Here is a 13,815-nt window from a genome sequence, read left to right as displayed (position 1 = left end):
AGATGAGTGCTTATGTATTGAAGAATTCAGAGGCAGATAGATCATCATTACTGCATAACTTCACAAGAGAATGGAGAGAAAATGTAACAGCAAGTTGACACCAGATGGACCAGGATGATAGCAGTAACCATAACCACTACACGAAACAGTGCCTTTTATTTTTGAAGGTGCCAATGTAATAAGGACATAAAATGAACAGATTTTAAATTAATGCTTATGTGTACATAAAGAAACAAGATTTTGAGAGAACTAGTTTTTTTTTTTCTTCTTTTAACTCTAAACTGTAACATAAGGAAACCTCATAGTTCACTCAACTAGAAGGGGGATAAAATAGTGTCCAGGCATTTCTTAATTGGAAATTTCTTTTTCTGAGCCCAAAAAGAAATTTCCATCTGTTCTAGCATCTGTTTACTGTAGCTCAGAAATTTCTCCAATTTAACAAGTAGGTGTATCAGTTGTGACATCTGGGAATTTTTGTGAGTATGCGCATTAAAAATCTGAGATGTCTGGTGACTCACTTCATAAGCTTTTCACAGACTATATATATGTAGAACTAAAATACCAGACCATATAGCACCTTCATACTCTATTTAAAAAGGAAACCTCAACTAAGGCAAAGCATTGTATTTTAATTGTATCCCACCATCCTCTTGCCATGAGAACAATGGAAAGGGTTTATCCACTGTGGTTACATGGCTTGGGGATAGGACTTCTAGGTATGTTTGTGGGCTCAACCCTTTGTAGCTTGGGAAGAGTTGCCTTATTTCTCTTTGGTTACATTTGTATACTGGCAAAAAGAAAAAAAATCACATTTAAATGCCCTGTATTTCAAATATACTATAATAGAAGAAAGTATGTTAGAGTTTATATATGCAAATTAAGCCCATTCAATTTAATATTTCTACCATAAGATTTCTGCTTATTTAAGAACTTTGAGATTCTGAAACTTTGAAATTTCTTGCTTTCATTTGAGATTAAAAAATGTTAATAGTTGTTTAAAAAATTTTCAATTCTGAATATAACATGTAAACATTTTATCCTTAATTTTAAAAATCATTCTGTTAATTAAAAATTGTTTGCCATTATATCATCCAATTTTTATCATTGCTTCCAAATAGCACTAGGGACTCTATGAGGAATATGATGTCTCTTATCATTTTCCTTTTACCATCAACATTTGGAAGTTGAAATAGTGAAGGGGAGTGGCTTTTACTGGGATTCAGCCATGTGCCCAACATGAATGTTTCCTGTCCCCCCACCTCCAATACATGTTCTACTTCTACTTTTGTTTGAAGTGATTTTCTGCATTTTCACAGTGCGACTCTTCCTGCTGTGACTAGCAGAGTGGATAGGTGGGGAGAGAGGTGACCTGAGGACTCTATATTCTGATAGGTCAACTGGTTTGCAGGCTGCAGAACTTATGTGTACCATTCAGTTTGGAGGCAGGTATCAGATTGAGCAGTTATTTTATATGACAAGCCTTTTCCTCTCCAGGTCATCTTTTGATTTGATTGGGATTCTCTAAGATCAAGAATTGAGGTGAGGTATTGAGAAATCTTATGCAAACTGACTGGCATCATGAAAGGTAAATCTGAGGTTAAGATTTGCTTTCATAGCCAAATCACATTGAAACTGTGTCTGCACATTCCATCAGGGAGAAAAGAATGCCCAGTGAACTCTTTAGCGATCCTCCTTGTATTATCAACTTTCTAGTCTATAGGTATAATATTAATCATCAAAAGACATAAAGTAGAGAAGAAAGACATAGCATCAGGAAATATACAGCCAAAATGTAGTTAAATAAATTTAAATGAAAATGAAATGGGCTGGAGAGATGGCTTAGCGGTTAAGTGCTTGCCTGTGAAGCCTAAGGACCCCGGTTCGAGGCTCGGTTCCGCAGGTCCCACGTTAGCTAGATGCACAAGGGGGCGCACGCATCTAGAGTTCGTTTGCAGAGGCTGGAAGCCCTGGCGCGCCCATTCTCTCTCTCTCCCTCTATCTGTCTTTCTCTCTGTGTCTGTCGCTCTCAAATAAATAAATAAATATTTTTTAAAAAAATGAAATACCATCTTATCCAATAAGGACTGGTCAAAATTAAGTAGTCTAACAATAGCAAGTATTGGTGAACCTGGGTTTCTTATTCATTGCTGATAGAGATAAAAATGAGTTCAATGATTCAGAAGATAATTTTGCATCATGTTGTATATGAGAGCATCTGTACAACATTGAACTCAGTTATTTCTCATCCTTACGAATATACAGTCATGTGTAGCATGAAGCATACATATGTGTTTAAAACTGACTCACAGAAAATGACTCATTAAATAAGTCAATAATAATGTGTCATGATCTAGGAATAATAATTCTGGATAGCTGGTATGCATGCATACACAATGACACAAGTGAGTGATACTAAAAGCACATTACCATTCCTTGTTTGTTAACTTGAGCCTAACTATAAACTCATGAAGGACAAGGACTACATTTTATTTTCTTCTATCCTTACAAAGCACACAGTAGCTGACTAGGACTTGATGGCAAGTGAAAAGCTCAATCATTTTAACTCTTTAAAAGAATGGATTTTGATACTCAGGATGCAGCTCAGTTGATGGAAAACCTTTCAAAAAAGCAAGTAACCACAAAAACTGAGAGCTTCCTACTCCTTTCCCACCTCCCTGTTCCCTGGTCCCAGTTCCCTTGATGCTAGTTTGGGGTTTTCTGGACCCTGTGAGTTTGTTGTGTCAGCCTGCCCCTTGCTCTGCCTTCCTGATTAAATGGCCCCTGGGTCTCCATCTTCTAGATCCCTTGCTGTGGAGGATGCACACTTAGCATAATGAGGCCAGAGCTCCCAGTTCCTTCCTCACTTGCCCACTTCCCTAATCCTGGTACCCTTGCAACTGCCTTGGGAAGATTTGGTCCCTGCATGTGGGCTGCAGAATCAGGCCTTTTGCTTAGGTTTTCTTATTGACTGGCCCCTGGATACCCAAATCTCTATTTCCCTGAGCCAGAAGGTGCATGGGCCTCTGTAGGAGTTGGCCTCTTCCCCTGGCTCTCCAGCTTTCCTGCTCCTAGTTTCCCAACCCCTGATCCTGGTAAGCTGAAGAGTACATGCAAGTGGAGTGAGTAGGCCAGAGCACCCAGTTCCCCACCTCCTAGCTCCCCAGGTACCTTTGATGCACTTGAAATCTCCACAATCGGCATATCTGCAGTTATAACTCCATCATACAATAATCCAGTTCACATTTAAAACAGAACAACCATTGAAGATCCTACAAGGGCAAATACTTGTTTTCCCCTCAATAGAATAAATCATTTCCTCAAGATGAGTAAACCACAATTGTCTTTAGGAGCATTCAACTTTTGACACTAGGCTTACCTTAATTTAAGAAAACCTCAGAAGCCTCAAAAGAGATATAAATGAGTTGAAGGTGAGTCAACAAATGGCAGATCTCACTAACCAATTGATTAAGTTTAATGAAGACTTGATCAAATGCAATAATGAATTTCAGGAAACTTCAAGAAAATCAGACCTTGAACTGAAATCATACCTCAAAAAAGAGATGGACACAATGCAAAATAACACAACAGAAAATAAATAGAGCTTTTAAAACCTATCTAGAACCCTTCACTACCAGAGTTACTCATGTGGAAGACAGACATCTAAGTTGCAAGAGAAAACAGAAGAAATTGATTGAAAGACCAAAAACTTTGCTAAGTTCAAAAAGTCATGCAAACAGAATATGAGGGAACCATGGGCTACCCTAAAATAACCAAGCATCCAGATCACAGGTATACCAGAAGAAGAGGAAATCCAGACCAGAAGCATAGAGAATGTATAAACAAAATTACTGAGGACAATTTCTCAAAAAGGGAGGCCCATCCAGATGCAAGAAGCTCACAGAACACTAAACAGACAGGACCAAAGAATAAACTCTCCAAGGCACAAGACACTTAAAATTCTTATCAATGAAACAACGAAAGAATGCTAAAATCAGTAAGATAGAAACAACTCACTACATACAAAAGTACTACCATCAAAATTACCTCAGATTTCTCAGTGAAAACCCTGAAAGCCATAAGTGCCTGGAATGGAACACTTCAAAGCCTAAAAAATGAAGGCTTCCATCCCAAGCTACTGTACCCAGCAAAAGTATCCCTCATAATACATGGTGAAAGGAAAACTTTCCATGAAAAAAGTCAACTCTATGATTATAAGAACATAAAGCCAAGCCTACTGAGAATACTTGAGAGAAAACTCCACATAGAAGAGTCAAACAACCAATCTCATGAGTCTTAAGAAAAAGATCACAATAACCAAAAGTAGGCCAGGCTCAAAAAAGTACAAATAAGAAAGCACCAAACCCCATAAAGCACCCCATCATGGCAGGGATTACATTGAACCTCACAGCTATAACCTTAAACATCAGTGGTTTTAATTCACCCATCAAAAGATACAAGTTAACAACATATTAAAAAAAAACAACAAAACTTGACCCTTCCATCTGCTGTCATCAAGAAACCCACCTCACCACTAGAGACAGACACCTCCTTAGGGTGAAAGGATGCAACATGATATTCCAAGCAAATGGAAATAAGAAACAAGCAGTTGTTGTTATATTGATACCTAATAAAATATACTAAAAACTAAAAGGACAAAGAAGGCCATTTCTTACTCATCAAGGAAATGATCCAACATGAGGACATCACAATCATTAATCTATATGCTCCAAACACAGGTGGACCACAGTTTATAAAACACAACCTGTTTGACAACAAAACAGAAATAAATACCAACACCATCATAGTCTTGAGACTTTAATACTCTACTATTATCAGTAGACAGATCATCCAAGCAGAAAATTAACAGGGAAAAAATAGAGCTCAACAACACCATAGATCAACTAGACATAACAGATATCTACAGAATTTTCCACCCCAATTCTGCAGAATACATATTCTTCTCAGCAGCCCATGGAATCTTCTCCAAAATAGACTGCATGTTAGGCTATAAAGCATGCTTCCATAAATTCAGGAAATTTGAAGTAACTTCCTACATCAGACCAGATCACAATGTTTTAAACTTATAAATTAACAACAAGAGATACAACAGGAATACCACCAGCTCCTAGAGACTGAAGAACACACTTAATTAATGAATGGCATATGAAGGAAATAAAAAAAGCAATTTTAAGATTCCTAGAATCTAATGATAATGAAAACATAACTTACAAAGACTTATAGGGCACAATTAAGGCAATCATAAGGGGAAAATTCATAGCACTAAATGCCTTTATAACAAAGACAGAGAGATCCCAACTTAACAATCTAACTGTCCACCAAAGGCACTGGAAAAACAAGAAGAATCAAACCTTAAGAGTTCCAGATGTAAATAAACAATCAAGATCATAGCAGGAATTAATAAAGTGGAAACTAAGAAAAAAATTTTTTTAATTGATGAAATGAACAGCTAGTTCTTTGAAAAACTAAACAAGATTGATAAACCCCTGCTAATTTGATCAAGCAAAAGAGAGACAGAGAGAGAGAGAGAGAGAGAGAGAGAGAGGACTCAAATTAACAAAATCAGAATTAAAAAAGGGAAGATCACAACTGGCATCATCAATGAAATTGGAAGAATCATCAGGACATACTTCCAAAACCTGTACTCCACAAATTTGGATAATTTGGGAGAAATGTATGAATACCAAAATACATATCACCTACCAAAACTAAACTCAGAATAGATTAATTTCCTAAACAAACCTATCACATCCATAGAGATTGAAAAGGTAATCAAAAACCTCCTACAAAAGAAAAGTCTAGGACCAGATGGTTTCATATCCAAATTCTACCAAACCTTTGTTTAAGAACTGAAGCCAATGTTTCTCAAACTATTTTGCATAATTGGAGAGCAGGGAATCATCCCAACTCCTTTTTTAAATTTTTTGTCACTTTTATTTCTTTTTTTTTTTTTTTTCCGGTTTTTTGAGGTAGGGTCTCACTCTAGCCCAGGCTGACCTGGAATTCACTATGGAGTCTCAGGGTGGCCTCAAATTCATGGAGATCCTCCTACCTCTGCCTCCCGAGGGCTGGGATTAAAGGCGTGCACTGGGCTGGAGAGATGGTTTAGCAGTTAAGCGCTTGCCTGTGAAGCCTAAGGACCCCGGTTCGAGGCTCGGTTCCCCAGGTCCCACGTTAGCCAGATGCACAAGGGGGCACACGCATCTGGAGTTCGTTTGCAGAGGCTGGAAGCCCTGGCACGCCCATTCTCTCTCTCTCCCTCTATCTGTCTTTCTCTCTGTGTCTGTCTCTCTCAAATAAAAGAAAAAGGAAAAAAAAAAAAGGCGTGCACCACCACGCCTGGCCCTATTTCTCTATTTGAGAGTGACAGAGAGAGAGGGAAAGAGACAGATAGGGAGGGAATGGGCGCTCCAGGGCTTCCAGCCACTGCAAAGGAACTCCAGATGCATGCGCCCCCTTGTGCATTTGGCTAACGTGGGTCCTGGGGAATTGAGCTTCCAACCGGAGTCCTTAGGCTTCACAGGCAAACAACCTAAGCCATCTCTCCAGCCCCCAACTCCTTTTATGAAGCTAGCATCACTCTAATTCCAAAACCAGACAGAGCTACAACAAGGAAAGAAGATTATAAGCCTATATTCCTGTTGAATTTAGATGCAAAGATCTGGAACAAAATCCTTGCAAACTGAATTCAACAACTTATCAAAAATATATCACATAGGAATCATCCCAGGGATACCAAGATTGTTCAAAAGATGGAAATCAGTCAGTGTAACACAGCACATAAATAACCTTAATCATAAGAACCACATGAACATCTCAGTGGATGTAGAGAAAGCCTTTGACAAAATACAACACCACTTCATTATCAAAATGATGGAAAGAATAGGCATAGAGGGTTTATATCTCAACACAATAAAGGCTATATATAAAGCCTTAAAGCCCAAATAATATGTAATGGGAAAGCCCCAAAGAGTTCTCATTAAGAATGGGAACAAGACAGGGTACCCATTCTCACCACTGCTCTTCAACGTAGTATTAGAATCCTGTCTCAAGCAATAAGATAGGCAAAAGAAATAAAAGAGATATGAGTTGGAAAGGAAAAAGTCAAGATAGCCCTATTTGCAGATGACATGATCTTGTACAAAAATGTCTCAAAAGTGTCCATCTGAAAACTTTGAAAGGTGATTCATTCCTTCAGTAAAGTGGCAGGATACAAAATCAGCATGCAAAAATCAATAGCCTTTCTATATGCAAATGACAAATATACAGAGAAAGAAATCAGTGAGTCTATCTAATTTTCAATAGCAACAAAAAATTAAATACCTTGGAGTAACACTAGCCAAGGTTGTGAAAGACCCATATAATGAAAACATTAAAAAAAAGAAACTCAAGAAAGAAATTGAAGAGAAATTGAGAAAATGGAAACACCTCCCATGCTCCTGGATAGGTAGAATTAACATTATAAAAATGGCAATTCTGCCAAAAGTAATATAGATTTAATGCAATACCAATAAAAATTCAGTACTATTCTTCACAGAGATTTAAAACTGATGTTAAACTTCATATGGAATGGCAATAGGGCTTGGATGTCCAAACATATTTTGAGCAAAAGAAACACCACTGGAGGTATCACCATTCCCAATCACAAGCTGTACTACAAAGCCATAGTAACAATAACATCATGGTACTGACATAAAAACAGAAACATAGACCATTGGAACAGAATTAAAGGCCCAGACCTTAGGTCAAGTCACTGCAGCTACTTTATCTTTGAAAAACGTACCAATAAAGTAGCCTGGAGAAAAGATAGCATCTTCAACAAACGGCTGGACAAATTGGATAACCATATGTAGAAAAAGGAAACTAGACCTACTCATCTTACCATGCACAAAAATCAAGTCTAAATTGATTAAAGACCTCAATATAAGTCCCAAAAATCTTCTCTTACTGGAAGAAAAAAAAAAAAAACAGGAGCAACTCTCCATGATATGGGAGTGGGGAAAGACTTCCTGAACAAAATTCCAGTACCCCAGGAAATTAAACAATCACCCAACCAATGAGATCTCATGAAGCAAAAAACTGTTTGCACAGACAAACATACCATAAGCAGTGCCAATAGTTTATTCACTAAATAGGAGAAAATTTTCAACAACTATACCACTGACAGAGGCCTAATATCTATAATCTACAAAGAACTCAAAAAGCTAAACAAAAAAATCAAACAACCCACTCCAAAAATGGAGCAGAGAACTGAATAGGGAGTTCTCAGAGGAAGAAATACAGATGGCTAACACACACTTAAGAAAATGTTCAACATTCCTAACCATTAGGGAATGCAAATTAAAACAACTATGAGATTCCACATTATTCCAGTAAGGATGACAATCATTAAAAAATCTAACAACAGCAAATGATGGCAAGAATGTGAGGAAAGAGGAACCATCATCCACTGTTGGTGGAAATGTAAACTTGTACAACCATTATGGAAATCTTTATGCAGATTCCTGAAAAGAATGAATACAGAGCTACCAACAGGCCCAGTTATTCCCTTACTGGGCATTTATCCTAAATGGTTCATGCTGCACTACAGAGGTATTTGCTCAACCATGTTTGTAGCTGCTCACTTCATAATAGCTAAGAACTAGAATCAATCCAAGTACCCATCATTGGATGAATGGATAATGAAGTTGTGATATATATACAGAATACAAAAATGATGGTTTCTGTCAAAGCACTTGTTACCTACCTGAGGCAAAAGGTAAGACCCTATTGCTGAAGATACCATCTGCTGCTGACACACAGCATGAAAAGACCTGGCTGGAATCCATAAGAGAGCCAGTCCTCAGACAGCTCCTCCCATGCTGGAAAGTGCTACATGAGCTACTGGAGGAAAGTGGCCAACACAAGTCTGAGAAGCCAGAGGCCTAAGCTAATCAGAAGCAAATGCCCTGGCAGGATCTATAGGCCAGTGCAATAGTGGCACACAGCCTTGGTAGGTAACCAATGGCTTTCTGATTGGCTAAGAGATCCACTCAGTGTAAAGGAACCCATATCTGGAATTGGGAACCAGATCAGAATCCAATGAAGACACATTGAGCTCTGTAGTTTCAAGATCTCACTAGTCTTTGACTACAAAAGGGGTTACATACATCAAACTCTCCCTAAATTAATAATAATTGTTCCATTTAAACTATGCTGACTTCACTCTCCATTGGAGAATGTGTTCATCTTTTTCAGAAGGTAGCAAGACCCAAGGAGATAAATGACCCCTCATACTTCAGCCAAGCCACAGCTGAAACCACAGAGGAATTGGGGAGATGAGCAAGAGTGCTGCTTCTATGCAGTTCCTGATAATCAGTGCCAGGGTGAAAGAAACGGGCCCTGAGGATACTCAACACCTACCAAAGCACAGATCCAGAGATCCCTAAGAGCTTCTCTAGAGTAGATTTAAAACTCATCCACCATGGCTCAGGGAATTTTGAAGAAGAGAGGGAGGAAATATTATAAGAGTAACAAGTTGAGACATCACGCCCAGAGGCAGTCCATTTCCCCCCCCCCCCCCCGCAAATAAATGATTGCTGCTCCCATTATGCATAACCTACAGCCCTGTTGAAAATACCTACAACTCCACTGAGGAGGGTCCCCAGGGTAGGGATGAAGGAAAAGGGGTTACTAACGCATGATGTATCAATACAAATTATATTGTTTATTAATAGTAATCACAAAAGAAAAATTATAAAAAGAAAAACTAGTGTGGTGGCACTTGCCTTCAATGCCAACATTCCCAGGGTAGTGGTAGAAGATGAAAGGTTCAAGTCATCCTTGGCTACTGGTCACATTTAGTCCATGGTAAGGAAGCAGAGCAGAGCAATGAGTGCTAAATGATAGCCCGCTCTCTCCTTTCTCACAGCTCATGAACCCTAACTGATGGGACTGTGCTACTCTCAATTAGGGTGGGTGCTCCCACTTTAGGTAACCTAATCTAGAAAATTCCTCAGAAACATGTACAAAGATTTGTTTCCATGGAGATTCTAAATGTTGTCAAGTTGACAACAGAGATTAGTCATCACTGCTACATGTTTTTGAGGCTAGCCTGGGTTATATGAGACCCTGTCTCAACAAAATAAATTTTCAGAAAGAAAAAAATTCATGATCAAAATCAGAGAACCTTTCAACCAGTGCTATATGAATTCAAATTGGCAATTGTTCTCTTTATTTGGGGGAGCACACATCTGTGTGGGGGGAGTTTGTATAGTGTAGGGGTATATGCATGTGTGTATGTGCAGATGCATGTGCCCCTGAGCACACATATTTGAGGTCCAGAGAAGAGCATCTGGTGTCCTCTTCCCTTTTTCTTCTGTATGTTTTCTTGAGACAGTGTCAGTGAACCTGGAGCTGTCATTTTTGGTTAGACTAACTGAATGGCAAGCTCCAGGGATTATCCAGTCTGTCTATCCCAAAGGACTGGGGTTACAGGCATATGTGACCATACCTAGCTTTGTATGTAGGTTCTGAGGAATTAAACTCAGGATGAATCAAACCTTCTCAAGGACCTCAGGCTTATATGGCAAGCCCTCTTACTTTCCAACCCACAAATGGGTAATTTCAGAATAACAGTTGAATATGTACATTGTCAAGTTGTGGCAATTATCTTCTATATAGGAAGACATTGGTGATAAATACAAGAAAATTCTCTATGTTGCAATTCCATTATACAATGAAATTCTTAGCCCAGACAACATCCATGATTAAAAAAAAAAACATCCATGATTAAAAAAAAATCATTGTGTAGCTAATATTCATCCAATTAAAAGCATGCTAAACAATGAGCTATGCTCATTATCTTGCTGAGCAAGTGGAATCCAGAAAGTTGTTGATATTTCTGCTGGAAGAGGTTATTTTTGTTGTTGTTTAATCAAGTACTAATCAGGAGAGATGTACTTTACAACAGGAGAGCTGATTTCTCTGACATCAAAACCACTCAGGCAGTTAGCCTTAGATGATTGTTCTTAAAACCATGTTAGCCTATTTTCAATTAAAGCGTATTCACTATTACGAGAGTGGTGACAATAAACACAGATTTAAAGAAGAGGTGCTTTCCCACATGTTCCTCCTATACACGACAATGCTGACTAAGCCTTCTAGCATACAAATCCGTAACAGGAAAACCATTTGACGGAGAGCAGCCAATCACTATCCAAAATACCTCAGCTGAAGGGCAGTTCGCTGCTGAGTGGAGAACTCTGTGTCTCATAGGACCAGGATTTATTGCTGGTTTCACTTCTTTTCTGTTGACTCTACTTTAAAGCAGGCTGCTTGGTAGTTACACTGCTCATGTACCAGAAAAGAATCACCCTCCCCTTCAAGATTAGAACAAAAACTTGGTTCTCATAAGCTGACATTGAGTCATGGGCCAATCCCCACACTAATTGCTGTTTGCAGGGAAGTATGCTTGGGCCTGAGATAAATGTTTCTAAGTACCTCAGTTGCCTCCAAATATATAGGCTGCATCTAGGAATTGCTGATACGTTGATAAAAATTTATATCACTGTCATCAAGGATTAATGTACATTGAAGTTTTATAATGTATCATGCCTCTCAAATCAGGTCCATATTTTCTTCTACTATCTTTATTTTTTTTTTTTTTTTTTAAATTATTTATTAATTTGAGAGCAACAGACACAGAGAGAAAGACAGATAGAGGGAGAGACAATGGGCGCGCCAGGGCTTCCAGCCTCTGCACACGAACTCCAGACGCGTGCGCCCCCTTGTGGCATCTGGCTAACGTGGGACCTGGGGAACTGAGCCTCGAACCGGGGTCCTTAGGCTTCACAGGCAAGCGCTTAACCGCTAAGCCATCTCTCCAGCCCTCTTCTACTATCTTTAATAGTTATGATCTGATATTACCTTTTGTGTAGAGATATGGGGGATTTTTTTTCTTTTTTTTTTGCTGAAAGAAATTGTAAGCTGTGCTTTTAGTTAGATGAATGATGCTAAGGAGCCTCTTTGAAGCAGAATTTTTCTCCTTTTTATGTATACATATATGTGTGTACATGTAGCATATTTGTATATCATAGTATCATATGTGTGGCCACAGGTGTATGTGTGGGCACACGTCCATATGCATATGTGTGTGGAGGCCAGAGGTTGACACAAGGTCTCTCGTCTATCAGCTGCCATCTCATTTATAGAGAGCATCAAGGAGGCTGAAGAAGCAGTTCAGTCAGTAAAGTGCTTGTCTTTGAGTTTGACCCTTAGTTCCATGTTAAAAAGTTTGGGTCCATGCCTATAATTTCAGTGCTGGGAAGTTTGCTGGCTAGTTACTCAAGACTGCTTGGTGTGCTACAAGCCATTGAGATACCTTGTCTCAAAGAAAGGGGGTGGCCTCCACACACACACGTGTACACACAGAAATATACAAACATAAAAGATCTTATTTTCATTAATTAATTTATTTGAGAAAGAGACAAAGAATGGGCATACCAGGGCCTCTAGCCACTGTAAAAACAAAACAAAACAAAACATAAAAATGCTCCAGATGCAATATGTCACCTTGTGCATCTGGCTTACATGGGTACTGGGGAATTGACACTGGATTCTTTGGCTTTACCAGCAAACGCCTTTACTGCTAAGCCATCTCTTCCACTCAAAAGATCTTTTAAAAGACTGAGTTGGAGAGCTGGCTTAGTGGTTAAGGGGCTTGCCTGCGAAGCTGAAGGACCCAGGTTCAATTCCCCAGTACCCACATAAGCCAGATGCACAACGGAGCACATTCACTTGGAGTTCGTATGCAGTGACTGGAGGCCCTGACATGCCTGTTCTCTCTTTTTTTTTTTTTTCTTTTTTCTCTATCTCTCTTCTTTGTAGATAAATAAATAATAAAAATATTGGAAACAAAGACAGGGTCTGTCACTTGACTCCAGAGCTCCTTGAGTCAGTTAGTCTAGCTAAGCAGCTTGCCCTGGGAAACCCTTCTCCATTTCCCAAGTGCTGGGATTACAGGCAGCTGCCCTGCCCATCTGTATTTGTCAGTGTGCTGCAGGTCTGAACTCAGGTCCTCATCAAGCATTTTGCTAATTGAACCATCTCCTTAGCCCTACAGATTCTCTTCATTCAGAAAGAGAAAGTGAGAGTGAGAGCAAGAACTTGAAGGAAAGATAGTTCGAAGGTCTATCCTTATTAATGCAGATAGGAATGGAGAGACTTACTGACCCAAGGACAGGGTATTTTGTGGCTTGGCAAACTTTGATAGGAATGGAGTAAGATCAAACTACTGTGTGTTGTCAGAAACTTCTAGAAAATAGCCTTTTCCCTATTTCACTTGAATTCACTTCCATCAGAGCATCAAATAGGTTAAAATGATTTCAACTAGAGGAGTCCATGCCCCAAGCAGGGGTGGGGATCTGACTTGTGAATTGTAGCCATCATGTAGGGTCCTTGCACTAGACTAGCTAGAAGACCTCCTGTCATTACACATGCTTGTGGATCACAGAAGAATTGAGGGTCAGGATGCCAGGAGGCATGGTTCCCTCTGTACCTGAGAGATGAAGTATCCTTGCCAAGGTCCATAGTGCCAATGCATGACTCTGCCCTCTTTTTCCTTAGCTGACCAACTATCTTCTATTATCACACTCTTGAACAGTGGATTTATTGTTGGGTTAAGGGAAAGTGGGTTTTAAGTGGTAGGTATTGCCCATCTCTATCAAGGAGAAGCTGGCTTGAGGACCCATAAGGAGCCTTGGCAAGGATACCTTAGTTCTCAGACAAGCTTCTTTTACCAGATGCCATTGAAGAATC

This window comes from Jaculus jaculus, chromosome 4 (assembly GCF_020740685.1).
Source record: "Jaculus jaculus isolate mJacJac1 chromosome 4, mJacJac1.mat.Y.cur, whole genome shotgun sequence".
Classification (NCBI taxonomy): Eukaryota; Metazoa; Chordata; class Mammalia; order Rodentia; family Dipodidae; genus Jaculus; species Jaculus jaculus.
This window is presented reverse-complemented; position numbering follows the sequence as displayed.